General features: G+C 37.5%; 1 protein-coding gene, 1 long non-coding RNA gene and 1 pseudogene across 3 annotated transcripts in view; 2 read left to right on the forward strand and 1 right to left on the reverse strand.

Annotated features, from left to right (window-relative positions):
- The window catches only part of TPD52 (tumor protein D52), a 115,618-nt gene that overhangs the window by 56,424 nt on the left and 31,200 nt on the right, over nt 1–27,994 (reverse strand). The gene's annotated exons all lie outside the window — the stretch shown is intronic.
- LOC143688771 (uncharacterized) overlaps nt 1–27,994 on the forward strand; it is a 33,350-nt gene that overhangs the window by 481 nt on the left and 4,875 nt on the right. The window lies entirely within an intron of this gene.
- On the forward strand, nt 1,554–27,050 carry LOC143685720 (transcription factor A, mitochondrial pseudogene; annotated as a pseudogene).

Consider the following 27,994-nt stretch of genomic DNA (forward strand, 5'->3'; position numbering starts at 1 on the left):
TTTTAGTGCTACGTAAAATAGAAAAATAAACAATACAAAAACCTAATAAAAATGGATTATTTAAATCAAAATAGAACATGCATGGAACAGAAAATTATGCAAACACTAATAAGATGTTATACACATATATATTTTTTAACATGGAAAGATATTCTTGATACATTTAATAAATAAAGCACGTTCCAAAACTGTCTGTAGATCCATATTTGTGTAACAACTGGGGGGGGGAGAGAGAGAAGAGAGAAATACAAACCCAGAAAAGTGCTCAGGCACTGCATTGCCAGAAGAGGGAGTGCTCAGGCAGCTAAGAAATCAACTCAGTGTAATTTAGTAACTGCAGAGTAGTAACAGATTAGATAACTCACATTATTGCAAACGCAAATGGGAGTAGGTACAAATGACCATAAAGAAAATTAAGTTTCTGTCTGCCTATTTATACACACTCAAATATGTCCCAAACTTGAAGGGCATTTTTAAGGGACAGTCTGATTTTAAAACTATACAACATGCAAAATTTATCTGAAGGGGCCCTGAAAAACTAGGAATCCATGAGGTTGGCAAATGGATAAATAAATATGTAGGGAGAAGGAAGACTCTTACTGAAGAATGCCAAGTACAGACCATCATCATAAAAATTAGCACAAGAATCATCAATGGATGTTAAACTGTGGAGAGATTTTTATCAAGAGCAAGATATTTGCATGGTCATAAAGAGCCTCCTCACAGATTATTTGTCACAAGGGGAAATACAGTAACCATACGGCAGAGAAATTGGACACACGTGGACTGATGATCAAGCTTATCCTTACTAATGAGAGGCGATGGACAAGGCAAAACTTCGACCTACGCAAGATTCTGGCTGGGAATGCATAACTTTAATTTAACCAGGAGGAAACATCAAACAAATTCAAAATGAGGAAGGTTCTATTTAAAAGATAAAAGGGGGTGGGGAGTCCTGAACTCTTCAAAAATGTCAATGTCATAAAAGACAAAGAAAGGCTGTGAAATGATCCACATTAAAGGAAACTAATGACAACTAAGGATCGTATCTGATTGAAGCCTGGATTCTGTACTAAAGGGAAAAAGAAATTCTATAAAGGACATTATTGGTTAGTTGAGGACAATTGGAATGCAACGGTAGATTTGAAAAAGTACTTACTGTTATCAATATTAAATTTACTGAAGTTGATAACTCTACTATGATTATATAACAGCATATCCTTCTTGTTAGGAAAAACAAACTGAAGTATTTACAGCTAGAAGGCCATGATATATTGCAACTTCCTCTAAAATGGGTCAGTAAAAAAATTATGGGTGTGTGAATGTATGCACACATATACACATACATAAAGCAAATGGGAAACAAATGGGATAAAATGTTAACAGCTGGTGTTTACGAATGCCCTTTGTACTATTTTTATTCTTGCATCCTTTTTGTAACTTTGAAATTATTTCCGAATAAAAGGGTTTTTAATGACTGAGAACTCTGCTGCATCTGACAAGCAACTGGAAGGGGAAGGGACGAAGGGAGCAGGCCACGTCCCACAGCAGTAATGGGGGAAGCGGGAAAGCACGACGGAACTGGGGTCACAGCTCAGCCATACAGGCCACTCTCGGGTGTGGAAAGGGTTCTCTCCACCTTCCACCAAAGAAATAGCAGAATTATCTCAACAGTAAAAAGAAGTCTCACTGTCACACATGCTTTGCTTGTCACATCTTCCCTGAGGAAGGTAAGGGAGGCCCCTCTTCCAGAGTAAGGAGGAGAGAGTATGGAGACCAGGGATTAACAATCCACTGATCCATTTGCCCCTTGACTCACAGTTTTCCCCATTATTAACACTTTGCATTAGAATGGTACCTTTGATACAACTGAGGAAACAATATTAGTATGATTATACCATTAACAATAGTCCACAGTTTACATTAGGGCTATTTGTATCGTACTGTTCTACGGGTTTTTTGTTTGTTTGTTTTATTTGGTAACATCATGTACAACCTAAAACTTCCCTCTTTCCACCATATTCAAATACAATTCTGTGTTGTTGACATTCACAAGGTTGTGCTATCATTATCAAAACTCTTCCATCACCCCAAACAGAAATTCTGTACCAATAAAGCATTAACTCTCCTCATTCCCTACCCACCACCCCAGGAGAAATGGAGTCCTACTGGGGAAAAAAGCAGTGAATACCTGCAAGGAGGAAGCAAGCCAAGGAGCCCACAAAGGATAGGAAATGTCCTTTGATCACGATGATGATGATGATGATAACAATGAAGCCTCTCTTCTAAAGCACCCTTACTATGTGCCAGACACTGTTTGATGAACTCTAGGGAGTAGGTATCTTCACCACCCTCATTTCACAGATAAGAAAACTGAGGCACACAAAATGGAAGGTACTTGCCCTGAGCATACAGCTATTAAGGGGGTGAAGCAAGGATTCAAACTCAGGGAATCTGGCTCTAGGACACCAAAGAATCAAAAAACATGGAAGACAACCTTGAGTGATTAATGTCACAGAAATGAAGGCTAGAGAGAACGCTGACAATAGCAAATGCTACGGAAATTTGGAAACAAGTCACTGGGCGTGGTTTCCAGGTGATTTTGCAAAGAAATTTTATTAAGAGTGATGGTAGAAGGCAGACAAGGGAATGGAGAAACCATAGAGGAAAAAGAAGGGCAGAAGCAAGTGAAAAGAAGTTTTTGTTTTAGTGCACATGTGGGGCAAAGCAAGGAGGCAGTGAACAGCTGGGATCAGCCAAGGGGTGAAGTGGTTGCGTCCCATGCTCAGAAGAAAAAGTCTTAGGAAGTGGGCTTCAAATCCTAAACTGGATATAAAACTGGATAAATGAATTTGGTTTTCTTTTAAAATTATATGTCAACCTTGAAATTAGAAATCTTATACTAGATATATCCTAAGTTTAAAGAGAAGCCTATTGTGGCATAGTATAATTAGAAAAAAACGAAACGTTTTTGAAGCCCTCTTTGCAACAACTGATGCATAAACTAGCAGAAATATGCAAGTTACTTAGACCTAAATGCAAATATTTTCAAGTGATAAACAAATTTCTTAAAACTAGAAATCCATTCACATGACCCACTGACTTGCCAAGAAATTATTAACTGGCAAGAATTTCCAACACTCTAAGTGAAATGTTTTTTTGCCCTCTCAAAATAATGGAAATCGAGTGAAGGTCAAATAGACAAGCCAAAGACCTTTTTCTCTTCTTTAAGAAATGGTACTTAAAATATGGCAGTGCAAGAGTTACACATAAGAATGAGAACTCAATCCCTCCCTCAACCTATCTCTGAATACGGATTTGGTTGTACATTTAAATAGGAAAGTCAGAACCTGTTGAGAAGTCTCCAGAATACATGTAGAGACTAGATTTCAAAATATACAAAAAGGACTTATTATTTCAGTGTAATCATCCCCTATCTATTTAAGACATGATCCTACCGCCACTGTTCTCAGACTAAAAAGGTTTCAGTGGCTTACCAGAAAATAGTATTTGGTGTATGTCCTGTACACACTACAATATCTAGGTTTTTCCTCTTATAAACAGTTTGTCTTAACGGTTTATACTTCTTACATGATTGACTGTTTCCAGGTAAAAGTTCTCAAACCAGTTCTTCTCAAACGTTAATTACTATATGAACCACCTGGGAACTTGTTACACTATAGCTTCTGATTAGTAGTTCTGGGGTGGGGCCCATGATTTGCATTTGGGACAGGTCCCAGGTGATTACCCACACCGAAGGCTGGCTTTAGATAAAAGCTGCCGAGTGTGCCTATGATGAAAGCTTAAGCAATCTCTAAACACTTGTCACTTTACATTGTCTCAGCCTTTCTAAATATATATTTTTTTGAAAACTAAGAGATACAAAGAAAAAGAAAAAAAAGGGATTCACAGACTTTGTTTTTGTTTGTTTTATGTATGTAGCGTGTTTTGTCTTATTTTGTATTGGGGGGGTGTTTTCTTACTGTCCTATCAGTGCACAAAGCAAAGTACAGATAAGAGACAAAACGGGCTCTATCATGGCCCGTTTTTTTTTAGAAGGAGTTTGGAATAATAATACCTAAAACAGAATCTAGAATAATGGCTCAGTAATAAGTGAATGAATGCAGGCCATTGCCTCTAACAGAATTAACAAGTATTTGAGAGCACACTGGGCTCTATGGCAAGATTACTGGAAGATAAAGAGGCTTCATCCTAGCTAAATGTTTGCAATTTGCTGGCTGAGTTTAAAGAGAGCTCTGAGGGGTATAATAAACACAACCAACCGTCAGAATCCTAAATGGAATAAATGAACCCGCAGACCAAATTTTGATTTGGAAAAACTTCCACAATGCTTACACAGCTATTTTCAACAATAGGGACTTATATTAAACAGTTTTCCTTAAGGGAATGGGAGTTTCTCAAAAATATATGAACATATTTAAAATTAATATTTGGCCAGGCTGAGGCACACTAAACATGCTTAAAAGACTGTGCCACCAAGGCATACATTTAAACAGTTGAGCTTGCCTTTAAATTATAACAAGCTAACTAGATGGATCCAGCTGGTCAGCCATTAGAAAAAATACACAGCACAAATACAAGAACATTTTTCCAAAATTTTACTAAGAAATTGTCTTCTGCAAAGCAAAATTTATAGCATCTCTATCCAAACCTGCTAGTGTGGTTTAAAAATGTCATTTCTAATTTCAAAGTTCACATGATTTTCTCTTTATAGACAACAGCAGAAAACCAATGCTACAAATAAACTAGAGAAGTCCATTATCTTAAAACCAAATCAATGGTTGGAAAGCTTCAGAGATGACCTCTCTTTTGGCACAAAACTTACATTTTAGAAATAGGTGACTACAATAACAAATGTATTTATTATTGTTAAGGTTCCTTATTGACTTATCTCAAAGAGAGTTTTATGAAATGTCATTGTCAAACAGGTATTTACTAGAGCAAAGCAAATAATTTTATTTATTCCATGTTAAAAGGATATGTGAAATAATTCAAGTACAAATGGGAAGGGACTGCGGGGGGAAAATGCCTTCCTGAAAACCATCCAGACTGTGAAGCCATGTAACTGCTGTCATTTTGTCCCTGAAGGACCAAGATAAAAAATTATGTGTATGATTTAATAATCTTACTTAACATGGCTAAGACTGCTAACCAGTCACTGAACCAATTTCCTCTACTCCTATGCACACAGCTACACTTCCCAGCCTTCCTCGCAGTTAGAAGAGGCCAGGTGACTAAGTTTCAGCCAAATGAAAATGGCACACATGTAACATGAGCGAGACATACTGCTTTTTGTGGCTAGCCATGAAGATTTTGAAGTTATATGTTATTATAGCAAAACTTAGCTTACACTGAACAAAGGAAATACTTTGCCAAATAAAACTCAGGTGGATTTTTTACATTCCTCTTTTAAAAATGATCATATACCTCTAAGAGTTGCAGCAGTCATTCACACTTTAAAATAAATTACTGCCAGATGGATGGGCCAAAAGGACAAGTTCAAAAAAAAGGAGCAATGGGAGAGAGGTGAGCGCACAGCAATCATAACTGAGTAATATTTGCTCTTAAACATTTCAAATACTCTTTCCTGCTATGAGACCCATGTGCCCATATTTGTTCATGAAATAGTTCCTATGAAGAAGATGAAGCACCTGGCAGCAAGCAGGCTTGGTTACGCTGCCAATGGAGGGAAGTTGGTAAGAGTACAGCCACGGGGTGTAAGAAAGTACATCAATAGATCAAAAAACATATTTTACCTACTCTGCCACTATTTGGCCTATTATTGTAGGGTTTCATTAAGTTGCAGGCACAGTGACATTCAAATGTTTGAATACCAAAGGACTATCACAGAAAGCATGGTTAAGAGTAGTTTCACAAAAGGACTGATATTACCATAAAGAAAACGATGGCTTTATTATGCTCCACTGCTAGTGCAAAATAGACAATCATCAGAGCAGTTCTAGTTAAATTTTTAAAAATTCTAGCGGTGTTGGCAAATTTATAAAAAAACATCTCCAAAAACTCTTCCACCTTAGGTGAAGGTAGTTTCATAAAACTTGCTGGTGATCTAATATCTTTCTAAAACTAAGCACAAACTGTCAAAACAACAGATCGCTATTCACTACAAAAATAGGCCTCAAGTTCAAAGCCTACACTCATTTATTCAAAAATCTTTTTTTTAAAAAAAAAAAAAAAAAATCCAAAGAAAAACAGCCCACCGAGAAGACAAGCCCACCATCACTGCCCGCTGATACAATTAGTGCTGGCAGCACAGGCAGAGTTTCTTTCTGTGGATTTCTAAAAAGGCATGTGTGGCCCCGGCAGCTTCTCTAAGGAATCAGTGGTGATCTAAACATTTATCCAGTATGTTGATCAAAACAGAGAGCATTTCTAAATTTAGATTCTCGATAAGAGGATCTGATTTAGAGAGATAATCCTCTAGAGAAATCTGGCCTCTGCATTTTGAGAACTGGAAATCAAAAGGTACTAACTGCTGAGAGACAAAACGACACGCAGAAACAGCTCTGAGAGACAAGAGACCAAGGTAACACTGGTCTTAAACAGGAAGATCGCTGCTTTAAACAAGCTGATCCAAGCCCTAAACAGTTCTTTCTGCCACGTTTTCTTATTTTTAAACAAAAAGAGAAATACTTTTCAAGCTGACTCCCTTAATACCCTTTGCCCTATTGCTTAAGAACAAGCAAGAGGAAGAGAAGCAGGAAGACAATGAGATGGCTTCCAGATTTCCTTCTCAACATCAACCGAGTTTTCGCAACAGAAACTAGAATCTGCTTTAGTGAGATACTTTCCCTGAAACAAGGTTTATTTTTGGCTGCTACGTAAAGGAGAGTTCAGCGCGTGGCTTCTCAGAAATGGTAAGAATCTGCTCCTTTAAATTACTAACCAGCTTAAATTGTTGAGCTCAGAACACTGCATTGGGTGTTATCAGTGGTCTATTTTACTATTATATGTCTTGACATCAGAGGCCCTGTCAACAACATACTTGGGGGAGAGAGGGTTGGAGATGAGATGGTCTCGGTAACAAACAAGCATGATGAAGAAGTAAATTAGGCAACCAACTGAAGAGTGTAGTGTGTGTGTGTGTGTGTGTGTGTGTGACTGCTGTGTGTGTGTGTGTGTGTGTGTGTGACTGCTGACAGCCTCCAAGATGTTAAGAATGAATGAGTAGAAATCAAACCTGCACAATAAAAACTGTAGTGTGTACTAGCTAGCTAAAACTGTGTCACAAATTACTCCAAAACAGCAGCATAAAGCAACATGCATTTACTATCTTCCACAATTTTGGAAGGTAATTACAAATGCAGCTTAGCAGCATGGTTCTGGATCAGGGTTTCTTAGGAGGTTGCCATTAAGCTCTGGTCAGGGCCACAGTCTCTGAAGGCTCCACCAGGGCTGGAGGAGCCACTTTCAAGCTCACTCGCATAACTGGTGGCCAGAGGCTTCAGTTCCTGTCCCAACTTAGGCTCTCCATAGAGCTGCTCACTACATGATACCAGGCTTGCCCCAAAGTGAGTGACAGACAGAACAATATATCAGGGTGGAAGCCACAGCCTCTTATAATCCTATAACTTAGAAGTGGCATTTTATCATTTCTACCATATTCTATTGGTCATGTAGTCCAAACCTGGGACCAGGTGGGAGAGGACCACACAAAGGTGTGAATACCGGGATTGTTGAAAACTACCTTGGAAGCTGGCTACCACCCAGGGTGTGCTAGTAATACACAAAAACAGGGCAGAAAAGCACCTCTGAAAAGACTTGTGACACAGGAAACTTGAAAATAGAGAAGGCTTTCGGTTGCATATCTTGAACAGATAAAAAACTTTGAAGTTCTCCAACATGTACAATGATGCAAACAGCATGCCACTAATAAAGCAAGCCAATGTGGATTTCCTACAGCAGTGGGGAGGAATGCTTACAGCTGCATCTGATTATAAGGTATACATTTGCAAGACAAAAAGGCTGAGTTATTACTAGGTAGTATAGTAGAAAGAGCATGTGACTAGAGTCAGGGAGCCCTAGACAGCAAGGCAAACTCCACAGCTCACTGGTGTGTCACTGGGGGCAAACTGCTTCAACAGCAGAAGCCTCAGTTTTCTCATCTGTAAAACTAAGCTAATATCTACCTTCCTCACAGCGTTGCTGGGAACATGTTTAATGTACAGTATGTACCTAATAAACAAGACACCCAGAGGCAAGTATGCACCCAATAAACAATAAACTTGTTAATAGTCCCCACCCGCAAATTAGCAGCGCCATTCAACCTAGCTTCCTAGATTGTTCTCCCTATAAATTACTAGGTTATATCACCTGCCAGCTTCTCACTGAAGCACACACACACACAAACACACACACTACCTAGTAATGCTTAATTGGTACAGAGTTTCTGTTGGGGATGATGGAAAAGTTTTGGTAATGGATGGTGCTGATGGGAGCACAACATTGTGAATGTATTTAACAGCACTCAACTGTTTACTTGAAAGTGGCTAAGATTCATTTAAGGTTTGTACATGGAACCAGAAAAAAACCGTACAACACAAAGAGTGACCCCTAACGTAAATTAGGAACTATAGTTAATAATATTGTTTTACCAATTGTAACAAAGGTACCACACTGATGTAAAATGTTAATAACAGGGAAAACTGTGAGGGTGGGGTGGGTATATGGACACTCCATACTTCCTTCATGACTTTTCTGTAAACCTACAACTGCTCTACGTCAAGGAAAAAAAAAATCACAATTGCATTCTTTTCCCTATATTCCCCACACAGGCCCAGCCACCATTACCCTGCTCTTTTAATTTAATTTTTCAATAGTATATACTACTTAACATACTATAAAATGCATTTATATATATTATTGTCGGTCTCCCCCTACTAGAACATGTCATACAAGAGTAGAAAGTTGTTCTCCCTTTTTAAATTGATTTTGTGCATTGATATATTCCATATCAATGCCTGGCAGGTATAATTATTTATTGAATGAATGAATGAATGTCATTGGCCAACTCAAAAATCTCCACACTGCTTATCAAATAAGGATCAAATCCTCTTAGGGAATCTGGGCCCCTCCAAAATTGGGTCCTAATTCCCCTAATTCAGAGAAAAATCCAGTGAGTCAGTATTTCTTCAGCTGCCTGCCTTCTCACTTCTGTACCTTTGTTCACATAACCCCTCTTCCTGGAACACCTTGCCCTGAACCACAATACTCTCATCTATCAACATCACACCTATTGTAAAAGAGACGCCATTCTCCAAGTCCTCCAAATTGGCATCTCTTTCAAACACTTCCCTGAATGTGGAGGCCTAGTATCTGGCAGGTACCAAACTTCCCATACATTTCTTGTATTAATCCCAATTAATCATTTCTGAGTCACATTTTCTCCACTGATATGAGCAAACCAGGGTACCAATACTGTCTGGAATTTAGGGTGCCCCTCTTTCCTATAGAACGGCTGCACAGAGCACTGTGCGTTTTACAAATCAGGCCGAGTAAAGTGCTGTCACTTGCAACGTTTCCTTCAGTTTTCCAAGTCTCCTGTTGAATCTACCTTTTTAAGCTTCTTATACTTTTTAAGCCAGAGGCTGCCCTGCTTTCTATCAGGTAGCCCACTCAGAAGCCACAGCTGACTAGTTAAGGAGGCCTACCCCAGATCCAAAGAACAGCCAATATGGACAGACGCGAGAAGTGGCAGGAAGTCTGCACCCCTCTGGAGTGTCCTATAGCAGCAAAGTGACTGGATGGGCCAAGCTATCTCTTCTCTGAAAGGCAGCCTAAAATGGAGACACCCACTGTCAGGGCTCAGAGATGACAATAGACGCCACGATGACATAAAGAAGGCAATAAACAGAGTCAAGAGAGAGCAGAAGGCACGAGGTCTCAATAAACAGAGAAAAAGTATCAAGTCTTATAATGAGCAGAAAAGGTGAAGGACCCTAATGATGGATTGTCATAGCAGAAGGGATGATGTTTTGAGGAGATAATTACTGGACTTTCTATGAAGCTACCTGCAGACTGCAGACTGCAGACATACAGACTAACTCATGGACCACAACTGTCTCCTAAAAGCCCAAACTGTAGTATGGTGGTTCTTATTTCCTTATTCCCTATGAATTCTTACAATAAAACTCAATCAAGCATATCTGTCTCTTGAGCCTATATGGGAAGCAGTACTGAACATGGACTTGATATCAAGTGAAGAGCCAGAAAAGAAAAGGCGGTGAGCCACGATTATTTTAAACTTCTATATGACCAAAAAAAAAGCCATCAACAAGATCAAAAAACAAAAGAAATCCTACGAGCTGGAAAAAATATTTAGGAGACATATGACAGACTAATTTATTTAACAGTAGTCATTTAAGTAATTCTGATATTACTTTCATTTTGTTCTAATCAATTCCTGAAAATCTGAGTACAAATTTGTATTAAAGCATGAGACAATGAATTTTATACTGTTTTTATATAAGGAAAATGCACTATCTGAAGTGTCAAAAAGCTATTATTCCAGGTTTATTCTTTTCCAAAATGAAGTTTTTTCCTTTAATGTATTTATTTTTGTTTTTATCTTGAAACCTTTCAAAGATTTATTTTTATGCACTTCCTCAATTAGTCCAAAATAGATTTTAAATGCTCATTATTTTTCCCTTACTAAAACAATGAAAAATTACTTCTGCTTTTGAAGACAAAAGAAAATGTCTATAATTGTAACTTTACTTTTAAATTCTTTAGAACATTTTAAGACTCAGCATACTAAAAGAAATTTTAAAAAGAAATTCACATTTATTCATGCACTAGGCTAACTTTCCAAAAACCTACAACCTCCAGATGGGTCCCTGAACCAGATAAGTCCTGAAATGCAGAGGGGTCAGCTTCTCAAGAACATCAAATAGTTCCATCCCCCTATTCCATATAATCAATTGCCCCTTCTAACATGAAAAAGTTAGAAATACCCCTAAAGTGTGGGAGAAAGATCAAAGGTGATGGTGGAGTTACACAGAGAAGGTAAGGTTTAACAAATGAGTATGACTGCTAAATCATTATACTGATATTTCTTTTAGTCTCCACTATCTTAGAGCAGCTAGAAGTAGAAACCTAAAATTATGGAATTGTAAACGAGACCAAATTCTGAAATCTTTTCTACAACTAATTGTTGTGATGTGCTTTGAAATTTATTGCTTTTTGTACAGATGTTATTTTTCACAAAAAAAAAAAAAGAAAAAGAAAGAGTCAACTATGATGATAAGCGCACAGCTATACGACGATATTGTGAATCATTGATTGTACACTTTGGATGATGGTATGTGAATAAATATCAATGAAAAAATTTTAAAAAGTCACTAACAGACTAAAAAGAAAAAAGAACATGAATGAATTACAAAAAAAATTCACATTTAGAAACTACTGCCAACAAACCAGTTGATTCTCCAACTAACCGCAAGTTTAAAGAATCTTCTGATACAATTTGACACACTTTCATACTCTCCAGCTCTCAATTCCAACTTGATGGCCTGAATGTTTCTGCTGGATTACATTCTTCCTGCTCATCACACCTTCACTTAGTTTAAGTACATTTTGATAATTTGCCAATCATTTTATAAATGTATGAATGTAACTGTAAAATGAAATTGACAGAATGACTAAAGATTGGACAGAATGTTCACCCCTTGACAAAATCTAAACACGTGACTGCATGGGTACAGAACTCTTGTTTTGTTTTTCCCCCTCTAATTAGGCATCCCATTTAAAATCTCCACTCATGAAAAAGGAGCCAGGCCAGCCCTGAACTCACATTTTATTCAAATCAATTTCAACTTGCTGCAAATAAATTCTAATAATGCTATATACATTCATTCACGTAATTTCTTCAATAATTAAAGATAAGTTATTGAATTTCATCAAGATGGCTAGCTGAAGAAGCAAAGAAATGACAGATGATTCAATGACTATTGTTGGAAGCATGTACAAGCTACATGAAAAAAAACAATAGTAACAAATCTTGATTCCTCCCTCACTAAATCCTTACACTCAAAAATATTACACATGGAAGTACACTTCTTTAATTTACAAAGAACTTATCGGTATTTTTTTTTCCATCTTTTAAAAAATTAATCCTGGAGTATAAAACTTTTCAACATGACAGGAAACTCTTTAAGAAGAAAAGATGGACAAATGTGACCTCATGAGGATTTAAAATTTCTGTTTGGAAATATCTACCATAAATAAAGCCAAAATGAAAAAATACTAATGTGACAGGCACAGAGGTAATTTTCTCAATATGAAAAGAACTCATTTAAAATCAGTAAGAAAAGCCTAAGAGCAAAATTTGATAATACTGGGATGTGGGGGAATAGGCATTCTAATTTGTTACTGATGAAGATTTAAACTAGTGCATGCAAACTTTTTGCTGGTAATTTGATGAGATCTACAAAAACGTTAAATAATAGAGTTTATGATCCAGCAATTTCACTTCTAGGGCTTTATCCTATGGTTATACTTAGATCATATGTGAGGATCTTCTTTATAGCATTGTTGATTATAATGGAAGGAATGGCAGGAGGAGGGGTGGCCATTATGATACTGCTATACAATGGAACAGACTGACTGCATTTTTAAAGAGAGGTAGCTGCACATACCAGTTCAAAAAACTGTCTTATTACATTGTTACATGAAAAAGGCAAAGCCTATTTATTTACCAAATCCCTTAATTTTTCCTACAGGGCACATAGCTAAAACTCATCTCCCAGGCATCGCTGCAGTTATATATAAAAAGCCCAGCCAACAGAATGTGTACAGAATTCATGCCTACCCCTCAGGCCTGGCCCATAAAAACCTCCCTTGTTTCCTTCCCATCCCTACAGGTGGAAGTAAAGTCACCAGACAGAGGTCCTGAGTCTCCACTTGATGGGAAGGTACCAAGGAACACCCACCCAACCAAGGATACCACACATCAGACTGTTATAAGTGAGAATTAAAACTACTACATGGAGGTGGTTTCCTAGACCTTACACCCAAAGCAAGAGGCCTGAAGAAAGAAAGAAATGTGAACTCCTCAAAATTAAACACTTTTGTGCATCAGAGAACTTTGCCAAGAAAGTAAAAAAACAGGCTACACAATGGGAGACAGTATTTGGAAACAATGTATCAGATAAAGGTCTAGTATCCAGAATATATAAAGAAACTGTTCAACTCAACAACAAAAAGACAGACAACCCAATTACAAAATAGGCAAAAGATGTGAACAGACACTTCTCAGAAGAGAAAATACAAATGGCCAAAAGGCAAATGAAAAGATGCTCAACTTCCCTGGCTATCAGGGAAATGCAAATCAAAACCACAATGAGATATCATCTCACACCCACCAGAATGGCCATTATCAATAAAACAGAAAGTGACAAGTGCTGGAGAGGATGTGGAGAAAGAGGCACACTTATCCACTGTTGGTGGGAATGTCAAACGGTACAACCGCTGTGAAGGCAGTTTGGAGGTTCCTCAGGAAGCTAAGTATAGAATTGCCATATGACCCAGCAATACCATTGCTAGGTATCTACTCAGAGGACATGAGGGCAAGGATACAAATGGGCATTTGCACAGCAACGTTTATAGCAACATTATTTACAATGGTGAAGAGATGGAAATATCCAAAATGTCCATCAACAGATGAGTGGCTAAACAAGCTGTGGTATATACATACGATGGAATATTATGCAGCTATAAGACAGAATAAAGTTATGAAGTATATAACAACATGGATGGACCTTAAGGACATTATGCTGAGTGAGATATGCCAGAAACAAGAAGATAAATACTGTATGGTCTCACTGATATGAACTAACACTAATGAAAGAATTTGGAGAATTTCAGTTAAGAACAGAGACAAGCAGGAGATAGAAATAGGGTAGATATTGGGTAATAGGAACTGAATGGATACAGATTGTACAAATGGACTGATTATAAAAATTCAGAAATAGACAGCACAATACTACCTAACTATAATACAGTAATGTTAGAACACCGAATGAAGCTGCATGTGAGAATGATAGAGGGAGGAGGCCTGGAGGCACAAAGGAAATCAGAAGGAAAGATATACGATAAGGACTGAGATGGTATAATCTAGGAATGCCTAGAGTATATAATGATAGTGACTAAATGTACAAATTTAAAAACGCTTTTGCATGAGGAAGAACAAAGGAATGTCAATACTGCAGGGTGTTGAAAATAGATAGTAATTAATATTTTAAAACTTTTTTTAACTTTAACTTATGTGTGAGACAAGCAAAAACTGTTTATTTATTGTATTTTGACTAGTGCAGTTCCTAATATAACTTATGTAGACAGCTTAACTGAACACCATAAGTACACGGAACCTTGGGTAGGGCATGAGATATTGTAGGTTTGTCCAGAGTGATGCCCCAATAAATCCAAGAATGATTTGAACAGTGAATAAAAAAGTATTTGCAAAGTCCTCTTAGGAGAATGGTGAGAAAGGGGGAAAATTCAACTTCCCCAGGTAGAGAATTCTTGATATTCTCACAAGAAGTGGGGACAACCAAAGCAATAGGCTGAGCCCCTAATCTTGGTGTTTGTTCATATGAAAGTTAACCTCGTAAAGAATAGGCTAAGCCTACTTACAATTATGCCTAAGAGTCACCCCCAAGAGAACCTCTTTTGTTGCTCAGATGTGGCCTCTCTTTCAGCCAACATGACAAGCAAACTCACCGCCCTTCCCCTCTCTACATGGGACCTGACTCCCAGGGGTGTGGACCTTCCTGGCAACATGGGACAGAAATCCTAGAATGAGCTGGGACTCAGCATCAAGGGACTGAGAAAACCTTCTCGATCAAAAGGGGGAAGAGGGAAATGAGACAAAATAAAGTGTCAATGGCTGAGAGATTTCAAACAGAGTCGAGAGGTTATCCTGGAGGTTATTCTTACGCATTAAATAAATATCACCTTTTTAGTTAAGGTATAATGGAGAGGCTGGAGGGAACTGCCTGAAAATGTAGAACTGTGTTCCAGTAGCCATGTTTCTTAAAGATGATTGTATAATGACATAGCTTTCACAATGTGACTGTGTGATTGTGAAAATCTTGTGTCTGATGCTCCTTTTGTCTACCTTTTTGACAGACAAGTAAAACATACAGATTAAAACATACAGGGGAACAAATGTTAAAATAAATTTAATAGATTGAAATGCTAGTGATCAACGAAAGGGAGGGGTAAGGGGTATGGTATGTATGAATTTTTTTCTATTTTCTTTTTATTTCTTTTTCTGAATTGATACAAATGTTCTAAGAAATGATCATAATGATGAATACACAACTATTTGATGATATTGTGAATTACTGATTATATATGTAAATGGCATGATCATATGGTAAAAATGTTTCTGTTTGTTGCTATGTTTAAAAATTTTTTTTAATTAATAAACAAACAAAAAAACTATTATATGAAGCCACTGAAAGAGCTCTCCTTGTCAGACTAATACAGGGCCCATTCATGATTTCTAAATCATATCACATATATAGGTTAATATAGATTATAAAAATATAAAGCTAAATATTAAAACATTAACAGTGGTTATCTCTGAAAAGAAGTAGGACTGGGAGGTCACGGAGCGGTCAGGGAAGCTTTCGCTTTTCACTTTCTGTGCTATTTCTTTCTTTCTTTTTTAATGTATACTAAAAAGGAGTTGTTCTAGTTTGCTACCTGCCAGAAACAGAATGGCTTTTAAAGGGGGGAATTTAATAAGTTGCTAGTTTACAGTTCTAAGGCCAAGAAAATGTACCAATTAAAGCAAGTCTATAGAAATGTCCAATCTAAGGCATCCAGGGAAAAATACCTTGGTTCCAGAAGGCTAATGAAGTTCAGGGTTTCTCAAGTGGAAGGGCACATGGCAAACACAGTCAGAGTTCCTCTGTCATCTGGAAGGGCACATGGTGAACATGGCATCATCCGCTAGCTTCTCCTGGCTTCCTGTTTCATGAAGCTCCCCGGGAGGCATTTTCCTTCTTTATCTCCAAAGGCTGCTGGCTGGTGGACTCCGCTTCTTGTGGCTCTATTGTTCTGCTCTGCTCTCTCTGAATCTCTCATTCTCCAAACTGTTTCTTCTTTTATAGGACTCCAGAAATTTTTCAAGACCCACCCAAATGGGTGGAGACATGTGAAATATGTCATCACTTAATCCAGCTTAACAAACACTCTTGATTAAATCACATCTCCAGGGAGATGATCCAACTATAGCTTCAAACATACAGTATTAAATAGGATTATTCTACCTTTACGAAACAGGATTTTGATTAAAACATGGCTTTTCTAGGGGACACACATCCCTTCAAACCAGCACAGGAGTTAAAACAGATTCCTGCTGAAAAATGTCAATTACTATCTTAAATAAATTACCAGCTGTCCACAGTACTGAAGACTGTCATCACAGTACTATATGATCTCATTCATGCCCTGAACCATTTCAGCTTTTATGATTTCATTTGGAATTTGTTCATTTTGAGTATATTAGCTTAAGAATATATAAAATGAATTTTTTCCTTTAGCTTTTATTCAGTTTCCCTTGTCTTTACTCACAGAAGAAAAAAAAATTTAAATATTAAAAAATCAAAGCAATACAAAATCAGTTAAAGAATTGACATGAACACAGAATCTTGGCCAACTAGAGACATCAAAATTGGAATTTCTTCATCCATTGAATTATACCTAAGTGTTCTGTCAGAGCCTTCCTTTCTTCTTGTAATACTCTATCCTCATGTGTGTCTTTTGTTGTTTTTTGTTTTTACATAGTTGGAGAACCACAATTTCTGTTCCATTGTTTATACAGCTGATTTCACCTACTTTTCCAAGTAGGAAGGTGGGGAGCAGCAGCCTTTCACTGCACCTCTCAAACTGCAATTCTCTTGCTATGTTTCTACATGCTCACCCTGAATAAGAGTAAGTGAGTCATACATTTCATACTCTGAAAAAGAAAAGTGACCAGCTTTAAGGGTAAGAAGCTTAAGGAAGTACACCTGACTGGCTCAGATTTCTCAGCGAAAGGAGTTAAGATGCCTCCTGAGAGGAAGAAGAAGCAGGGGCTAAATATGGGGTATGGAAAAATTTTACAAGTTTGGAAAAGACATGGGGTGGCAAGGTGGAGGAAGGGAACTGACACAGACAAATAAAAACACAGGAAGTCTATACTACAGACTGGATGATACAACTTTTAAATCTTCTAACTTATCTTCCAAGCCCTGGTCCCAAAGGCTAAATCACGTCACTGCACAGCTTAAACCCTTCAAGGGCTCCCCACTGCCAATCTTTAGCAGGCTCATAAGCCCCTTCACCCTCCAGTTCTCTCTAGTTCCAGCATACTATTCCCATCACATTCAATAGGCTAACCATCTTAATGGGGATGACGGATCCCAAAGAGCTTCTGAATCTCATAAGGTTTGGTGAGGATTAAATATTTCTATGTTTGCAAATCATTCCGTACAAAGCAAATGTTTCAGAAGTGATTATCAAAATTACCATTAGTTTTGTCCATGAGTGAGGATTAGGAATCGCAGAGAAAAATGTATCCTATAAACTCAAATCTCCCTCCAAGGTGACATGATACAATGGCCAATGGCCAACAGCTATAGAAACCAGCACTTCTTGAACTTATGGTATACCATGGTGAGATGGAAGATGGTCAAGAGTGAAGGGAATTATCAAGAAACGAATCCCATTTACAACTGCAACTAAAAGAATAAAATACCTAGGAATAAATTTAACTAAAGAGACAAAAAACCTATATAAAGAAAACTACAAAAAACTACTAAAAGAAATCACAGAACACCTAAATAGATGGAAGGGCATACCGTGTTCATGGATTGGAAGACTAAATATAGTTAAGATGTCAATCCTACCTAAATTGATTTACAGATTCAATGCAATACCAATCAAAATCCCAACAACTTATTTTTCAGAAATAGAAAAACCAATAAGCAAATTTATCTGGAAGGGCAGGGTGCCTCGAATTGCTAAAAACATCTTGAGGAAAAAAAACGAAGCTGGAGGTCTTGCACTGCCTGACTTTAAGGCATATTATGAAGCCACAGTGGTCGAAACAGCATGGTATTGGCATAAAGATAGATATATCGACCAATGGAATCGAACAGAGTGCTCAGATATAGACCCTCTCATCTATGGACATTTGATCTTTGATAAGGCAGTCAAGCCAACTCACCTGGGACAGAACAGTCTCTTCAATAAATGGTGCCTAGAGAACTGGATATCCATATGCAAAAGAATGAAAGAAGACCCATATCTCACACCCTATACAAAAGTTAACTCAAAATGGATCAAAGATCTAAACATTAGGTCTAAGACCATAAAACAGAGGAAAATGTAGGGAGATATCTTATGAATCTTACAATTGGAGGCAGTTTTATGGACCTTAAACCTAAAGCAAGAGCACTGAAGAAGGAAATAAATAAATGGGAACTCCTCAAAATTAAACACTTTTATGCATCAAAGAACTTCATCAAGAAAGCAGAAAGACAGCCTACACAATGGGAATCAATATTTGGAAATGACATATCAGATAAAGGTCTAGTATCCAGAATTTATAATGAGATTGTTCAACTCAACAACAAAAAGACAGCCAACCCAATTACAAAATGGGAAAAAGACTTGAATAGACACCTCTCAGAGGAGGAAATACAAATGGCCAAAAGGCACATGAAGAGATGCTCAATGTCCCTGGCCATTAGAGAAATGCAAATCAAAACCACAATGAGCTATCATCTCATATCCACCAGAATGGCCATTATCAACAAAACAGAAAATGACAAGTGCTGGAGAGGATGCGGAGAAAGAGGCACACTTATCCACTGTTGGTGGGAATGTCAAATGGTGCAACCACTGTGGAAGGCAGTTTGGCGGTTCCTCAAAAAGCTGAATATAGAACTGCCATACGACCCAGCAATACCATTGCTGGGAATCTACTCAAAGGAATTAAGGGCAAAGACACAAACAGACATTTGCACACCAATGTTTACAGCAATGGTATTTACAATTGCAAAGAGATGGAAACAGCCAAAATGTCCATCAATAGACGAGTGGCTAAACAAACTGTGGTACATACATACAATAGAATATTATGCAGCTTTAAGGCAGGATAAATTTATGAAGCATGTAATAACATGGATGGACCTAGAGAACATTATGCTGAGTGAGTCTAGCCAAAAACTAAAAGACAAATACTGTATGGTCCCAATGATGTGAATCGACACTCGAGAATAAACTTGGAATATGTCATTGGTAACAGAGTTCAGCAGGAGTTAGAAACAGGGTAAGATAATGGGTAATTGGAGCTGATGGGATACAGACTGTGCAATAGGACTAGATACAAAAACTCAAAAATGGACAGCACAATAATACCTAATTGTAAAGTAATCATGTTAAAACACTGAATGAAGCTGCATCCGAGCTACAGGTTTTTGTTTTGTTTTGTTTTGTTTTGTTCTTACTATTATTACTTTTATTTTTTTTCTCTATATTAACATTCTATATCTTTTTTGGTTGTGTTGCTAGTTCTTCTAAACCGATGCAAATGTACTAAGAAACGATGATCATGCATCTATGTGATGATGTTAAGAATTACTGATTGCATATGTAGAATGGTATGATTTCTAAAAAAAAAAAAAAATGGACAGCACAATACTACCTAATTGTAATGTAATTATGTTAAAACACTGAATGAAGCTGCATCTGAGCTATAGTTTTTTGGGGGTTTTTTTTGTTTTTTATTTTTTTTTGTTTATTTATTTATTTATTTTTCGTATATATTTTTGTATTTTTTATTTTTATTTTTATCTTTTCTCTATATTATCATTTTATTTCTTTTTCTGTTGTCTTGCTATTTCTTTTTCTAAATCGATGCATATGTACTAAGAAATGATGATCATACATCTATGTGATGATATTAAGAATAACTGACTGCATATGTAGAATGGAATGATTTCTAAATGTTGTGTTAATTTTTTTTAATTAATAAAAAAATGTAAAAAAAAAAAGAGTGAAGGGAATTGAAGGGGCCTGGAGGTTTTATTGGTAGGATTTACAAGCAGATTTCTTTTTGCTGTTCTCTGCAACCCCCTTTAATTCACAGAAAGAAACAGAGGTCTCCATCTTAAGGGAACAAGGCTCTTTATGGAGATAAGAGTACCAGATGAGAAAGTCCCCTCGCAATAGAGCAAACAATCAGCTGGGATGAAGATAATCTAAAGATTAGTTATCCCTGGTCAAGGATTCCCATGCCACGTATAAGTTCATATTTTGTAGTTTTCAGATTCAAGTAACTCAACAAGCTGTATTGTCCTTTGATGCTGATATAAATAGAAGATTCATTCATTCATAAAAACCGGGCATTGGAGTTCCAGGTCACCTGATCTCCTGGTTCTTTGTTTCCAGTATTTGTAAAACTGGGGTAATCACACAGACACCTTGTATGGTTGCTATAGGGAATACATATGGCATCCAAAGTCCCAAGTGTTCACTTATGCTGGTTCCCTTGACCTTTCTTCCCAAACTCTTTGGAAGCACTCTTCCTATCCTTTCCCAGAATTTGGGTGTCATGTTTCAATAGCTGCAATCCCTCTTCATGGGTCTTTCCAGATACTATCTTAGAAAACCACATGCTCAGGGGAAAAGGCACCCTCTGAGAGGTTCCAGGGATGGCAGCTAGGAGCACTGCTGTCACCCACGAGTTATATTTCATGTAAAAGCGTCTGATGGACACCGACGACCTGCTCAAATTCATAATTTGAACCTGAATTTTACATCTTCTTTCCAAAACCAGATATTCTTTCCTCTTTTCATCTGTGTTCCTCCTGGATTTTTAGTAACAGCACCACCACTTTCTCCAGTCACCCAGGCTTATGACCTCTATACTGTTTTACTTCCTTTGTCCCATCCACCAATTTAGCCAGAGGACTAATGACCTGTCCTTTAGTTTCTTTTGGCTCCAGTTCTTTCCAATCCTCCTACCACACCTTAGGCCAGTTCCAAATCACCTCCTGAATTCTAACGGGATTACCTATATAAACTATCTCAATTTTTCAACCTAGAGTCCAGAAACTTGATGGTACCACTGATGCTTAAAAAAAGAAAAGGCCCCAAGAATTATTGATATGTTTGGGCCAAGTCAGGCAGTGTGTAATAAGGACAGCTAAAACACAGCAAGGAACAGAGTGTGAAGTGTTTTTTTCTTCAAGACAAGTTTCTATTATATCATGTCAGAATAAAAGATGAAGTTAGCGCTAAGGCCTAAAAGTCGTACTTAGAATTTAGATTGGGGAAGTCATCCAAATATAGAAAATCATAAACAATGAAAACTATTTCCCCATACAGAGCACTTCATGTAGTTGCTGACATGGTAGATACTATGTGGACCCTAAACTTAGGCCATAGCTTAAGCTCTGCAGCCAGTTGATTTACCAGTTTTATTTAGTAGTTGTCATAGCTATTTCATGAATAATAATTATAAAAGCTGTTAACTGTATGCTTAATATGTGTTAAGCACTGTGCTAAGGAGACTCCCTCCCTCAGTCCTTACTGCAACCCCATGAGGGATGCTGGAATCAAAGGCACACCTTCTGAGCACACCCTTGCAAGAGGAAAATGCTTTGCCATCAATACAAAAATATCTGTGTAGAACCTTAGATTCTCCAAGGTCTTTCACATTCATCATCTTATTTGATTCTGTGAGATGTGTGTAATTGGTTATTATCGCAGACCTTCAATTGAGAAAGGCTTCTATGCCGGTTTGAATCTGTGGTGTACCCCAGAAAAGCTATGTTCTTTAATCTTCATTCAGTTTTGCTGGGAGGGATCTTTTTTACAGTTTCCATGGAGATGTGACCCACCCAATTGTGGGTGGTAACTACTGATCAGATGGTTTCCATGGAGATGTGTCTCCAGCCATTCAAGGAGGGGTTGCTTATGGAACCCTTTAAGAAGGAACTACTTTGAAAAAAAGCTTTAGAACCAACAGATTCCAGACAGCCAAAGACCTTTAAAGATGCAGAAGGAAAATGCCCCTGGGGAAGTCTTATGAAATAAGGAGAGAAAGCTAGCAGATATCACTACATGCCTTTCCAGCTGAGAGGGGTGTTCTGGCCATATGGTCCTTTCTTGAATCAAGGTATCTTTCCCTGGATGCCTTAATCTGGACATTTTCATGGCCTTAGAACAAACACTAAACTTGCAACTTAATAAATTCCATTCTATTTCTGGTATATTGCATTTCAGCAACTTCTACAAACTAAAACAACTCGATCAGAGCCAGTGCATGCCACTGTCTTCTTGACTTTTAAGCATCTCTTTCTATGTAGAACTGGTGGCAACTAGACAGAATCTGTGCCTACTTATGAAGGATACAAAAGAGTTTTTCTGACATTGCCAACCTCTTCTTTAACCCTTCCCTCCACGAGTGGCTATACCTTTCCCCCCAGGCATAAAGCTAGCCAATGTAGCTAAACATGAGTCCTACATAAATATATCAGGTATTTAAGCACTCCCTATCAGAGAAATAGAGAAAAGAATTCTAGAAATGAAGCTAGAAAGGATGGGGGCCAGTATAGGAGCAGAAATCACTCTGGTGGAAGATGCAATGGGCAAAGAAAGGTCTCTTTTTTGCCACATCTCCGTCGGTGGTAGAGTCTAGGCAACAGTTCTTCTCGAAAGTAGCAGTCACCAGAATCACCTGGAAAGCTTTTTTATACAGATTGCTGGGTACCTTTATCAGAAATTCTAATTCAGTAGGTATGAGCTAGGGCATGAGGACTTGGATTTCTAAGGAGCTCCAGGTTATGCTGATGTGGAACAAACTTTGAGAAGTACTGTTCTTCAAGATTTTGGCTGCTTTTTCTTATAACCGTGGTCAACATGCCAACAAAGCCTTTTCCGAACCCAAATTACAGAGCAACCTGTAATAGTAGAAAACCTCAGCACATGAATGCCACCTGCCTCAAAATCTTAAAGGACTTATTCCAGGCATGGGAGCTACTTTATGGTGCACGGATTCAGTCCTCTTTTCAGATTATTCCTTTTCTCCTTTAATTCAAAGTCCCAGTAAACTGACCTGGCTCTGGATTCACACTTCCAACCAAGGTACTTGAGGGAAACCTTTTCCAACTGGGGAGTTAGCTATGTCAAAAAGCTCAAATTTAGCTATATTAAAAAGCTCATATTTAAGCTCAACATGGCCAAACTCAATTCCATCTTGAGTCAAGATGAACAGTGCTTTTCCACCCAGGTCCCCTAGGAAGTTACTACAACTACCTCTGGTAGCCAGCCTTAGCCTTCAAGATGGCTCGAGTGATTTCCTCCCCACATACATACAAGTATTCAAACCCTTGTGCAGATGCACCTACACTGTATCAGGGCTGAGCTGACACAAGGGTATTTCTTAGAACATATTCTGGCTTGGACTTGTTCTCTCTTTTTCTCTTTTAAAGACAGACTGGTGCCTGCCCATGCTAAAAAAAAAAAGAGGGAGACTGTGTCATAAGGTACACAAACAGCTCTATATAGAGACACAATGCTGCAGAACTGAGGCCTCTTACCAACAACTATGTGAGTAAAGCATCTTGGAAGCAGAACATTCAGCATAATTCAGTCTTCAGATTACTGTCAATTTTATTCCAATCTCAGAAGAACCCCTGAGCTAGACTACCTAGATAAGCTGCTCCCAGCTTTCTGATGTATTCTAGAGATAATAAATAAAAATTGATTTCCACTAGGAAGTTTGAGGGTAATCTGGTACACAGCAATAGATAACTAGATAGATAATCACTGCTGTCACAAATGTCAAATTCCAATAGTGATAAACTGATGCATATCCATCCAAGGCCTCTTTGCAGTAACTGCCATAATTCATTGGTCTGATAGAAAAAAGCAGTCACATAGGAAGCTTCCCTGAACAGTTTCATTTTCACTTCCCACTTCCTAGTCAACCCCCAACAATTTTGTTGTTGTTGTTGAACAACCCTATCCCAATTTCCTGACCCTACCTGTCCCCAGGTCTTCTTCTTCTATAGAGCTCAGAAGAAGAAGCTGGAATATAATCTGTTTGATCCCCTGATTGAAATTTTTAAAACACTAGCTCCTAAAAGGCACTGGCTTTGAAACCTTTCTGATGTTTACATCAGAAGCACACACACACATACATACATACACATTCATAACTAAAACTGAATTTCTCAACACTCACTCTCAGAACATGCAAAGCATTTTAATATTATTCTGTTCTACTTCATTTTTTCAAAAAACACCTGGTCAGTATTCACAACTCAAAAACAAGTCCCAACATGCAGTTTGAAAACTACATCTTAAGACATATTTCTGAACATTCAGCAGCTCCTGTAATCCTCCTACTTAGAGACTACACTGAAAAAGGAAAAACCAAAATAATAAACTCCCCTTTTCACCAACCAAGTATAAACACTTAGTTCTGCTTCAAAACACCTACAAAATAAACATTAATCCTTGGGCTTCCATCTACTCAAAGATGACCTCAAGCAGCTTCTACTCAAATGTAGATAATTGCACAGTCCCTAAAATTCCTCCTTTCCGATAGCTAAAGACTGGAAAAGCCACAGACAAAACCAGTTAAAACTCCCTTATCACTATTACCAAGTCTGGCTCAAAGGCACAATTTCCATCGTCTTGCATTTTTTAAAAGGAGATAAGAAGGCAGCAAAATAAAACATTAGCAGGTAACCATATATAACCTAAATTTGCATGAATAAGAGACCAGATAAATACATTTTTTTTACTTCCACAAAATGGACTGTTAGCCAGTAAGAGTAAAAATCAATCTATAGAGACATAAAATAGATTAGTGGGGGTGGGAACAGGACAGTAAGTTCCCCAGGCAGGGGGATGGGAAAGTTCTAAAATTGGATGATGGTGATGGTTACACAACTCTGTAAATCTACTAAAAAAAATTGAGCTGTACATTTAACAGGTGAATTTTGAAATACATTAAACAGTAATTATTTACGGTAAATTATACCTAAATAAAACTTTTTTAAAGAAAAAGATCTAACCATGTGTGCCACAGAAAGATGTCCACAGCTAAAAGATACAAGTGGAATAATGCATACAACATGTTATTGACACAACACCTGCATGTATCTTTTTTTTTTTTTTTTTTTAACATGGGCAGGCACCAGGAATCAAACCCGGGTCCTCGGGCCTGGCAGGCAAGTACTCTTACCTGCTGAGCCACTGTGGCCCGCCCTGCATGTATCTTTTTGAAAAGATACCCAAGAAGCTGGTGATGACAGTCATCCCTGAGTAATGAGCCAAGGGTGAGGGTGAGAGGGTAACTGTCTACCACTTTGAATTGTTACCTTTTTTTTTTTTTTGCCTTTAGCCATATTATTTTTCATAAGTACAAAATAAGTTAAGTGAAACCCTCAGAAGCAAGACTCTCATAGCATACCCAAGTTTACTACAGTACTAGATACTGTCCTTTGAGAGAGGGGATAGCTCAGTCCATCAGAATTTAAATATTCTCAATAGAAGACTATTTTGACAATCAGATGCTAAGTGACAGGAGCCTCGGTCTGAAACCTTATTTCACACAGCCCAACAGGAAGATAATTTGAATGTTCTATGAGGAAAACACAGTCTGCTTCCTCAGGTGTTCAAACAGAACTCAAGAGTGGTTTGTGTTTTGAAAATTATAAATCTAAAATTCATTTGACACATGCTATACAAGTTCACAATCATATGAGTTTAGGGAATAGAAATATATTCATCAGAGCTATCCACCAAAAATGAAAGACTCCAGAAATGGAGGGCAGAGGTGGGGGGGGGGGGAACTAAACTAAAAATGAACCAAAAAGTATGCTGAGCACCACACTCCCGAAGCTTGTAACCAGTCCTTCCATACCTGCCAAAATCTAGGTGTGGGTCCTGTCTTGTTGTTTCACCTTATTTCTCGGTTTTTGTTACTCCAGTTACCTGATCAGACCCTTTCAGCTCGCTACTCAAGGAACAGAAAGTTAAGAACTTGTGGCTGGCTCAAGTGTTGCACGGAGGCTCGGGTTATCACTGGAGTTTCATTGAGCCAGGCGACTTTACGACATTGGAGCCCTGTCACTGTGTTGTCTGCAGGTGCCATGGCACTTCTCAGGGGCACCTGGGGCTTGCTGAATTTCCTGGGAAAGTCAGGAGCGGAGCTCTGCTCGGGTTGTGGAAATCGATTGAGCTTTTCTCTCAGTTTTGCGTGTACACCAAAATGGTTTTCATCCACCGTAGGTAGTTATCCAAAGAAACCTTTGACTTCATATGTTTGCTTTTCTAAAGAACAGCAACCCATATTTAAAGCTCAGAACCCCGATGCAAAAATTCAGAGCTAATTAAGAAAATCGCCCAGCTATGGAGGGAACTTCCTGATTCAGAGAAAAAAAAATTTATGAAGATGCTTACAAGGTAGACTGTCAGGCATACAAAGAAGAGATAAACAGGATTCAAGAACAGCTAACTCCAAATCAGATCATATCTTTAGAAAAAGAAATCATGCAAAAACATTTTTAAAAAGAAAGTATTAATTAAAAAGAGTTAACAATGCTTGGAAAACCAAAAAGACCTCGATCAGCTTATAACATTTTTATATCTGAAAGCTTCAAAGAAACTAAGGAAGGTTCATCACAGGCAAAGATGAAAACTGGAAAAATCTATCTGGATCTCAAAAGCAAGTATATATTCAGCTTGCTAGAGATGATAAAATTCGTTATGATAATGAAATTAAATCAAGGGAAGAACAAATGATTGAAACTGAACGAAATTATCTTAAACGTTACAAAATGAAGTACCAAACGAGACGGCACCAAGACTTGTTAAAATATAAGACTGCATTCATAATGGATAGGTTCAAGAAACCAATTAGGTTTCAATACCTGAAGCTTGTGAAACTGGAAAGGATAAAATTAGAAACATTTTATATTTCATTCTTTTTTCTTTAAACCACAGAGGTCTGCCAATTTAATATATTATGTATTAGTATCTTGCCTTAGAAAACCCAAGCAGATACAAATTCAGGCTAAATTACTGTGTTTAGAAACTACTGAGGATCAAAATAATGTATGCAATGTAGCAGTGAATCATTTTACCCTTTGATAAAGGTAAATTAGATTGTGAACTTTTTTTAGACTGGATAACAACTATGAGAAGATTATTCTTATTTCCTTATATTGTGGAGGTAAGAGTTTGCTTTTCAGAATTGTCCCAAATTGTAGAAGCCAGTGTTGGATGATATAATTCTGTATTTTTTAAAAAGCAGCCAGAACTAGTGTAGGTAAAATTCCAGTTTCTACATGTACTTCATAAAAGGGACTGAGAGACTTACAAACTTTTCTCTCTTTCCTTTTTCTTAAAGTAAAAACAAAAAGATTATGTACCAAATCTATGCATTTTGTGTTATATTGCATAGAATTTAAAATTTTCATGTTTGTTTAATTTTACATGTTTCCAAATTATTTTTTTTAAGGTGAAACATTGGTTTTATAATGCCTTTTTATTTCCCTTTTTTAACTATGGAAGTTTTTTTTCTGAATTGTCTCTCTGGTAGACGAGCATATTTATCCGGAAAGTAGAGACCTTGTTTACATTTTAAAATGAGAGATTTAAAAACAAAAGTCTCTACATTTTGAATCTGTTATTCCTAAACAGGTTCGAATGTTATTGTGCATAACATCTAAAGGCCTTATATAAGGAGACAGCCAGCTACAGCCCATGTGCCAAATCTGGTCTACAGGTCAAATACAGCCTGCTGCCTGCTTTACATGGCCTCAGTTGTGTTTACATTTTTAAATGGCTAAAAACACAACTTCATGACACACAAAAATTAATATTAAATTCAAATGTCAGGATTCATAAATAAAGGTTTACTGGAATACACACACACACA

The sequence above is a fragment of the Tamandua tetradactyla genome, chromosome 6 (genome assembly GCF_023851605.1).
Source record: "Tamandua tetradactyla isolate mTamTet1 chromosome 6, mTamTet1.pri, whole genome shotgun sequence".
Taxonomy (NCBI): Eukaryota; Metazoa; Chordata; class Mammalia; order Pilosa; family Myrmecophagidae; genus Tamandua; species Tamandua tetradactyla.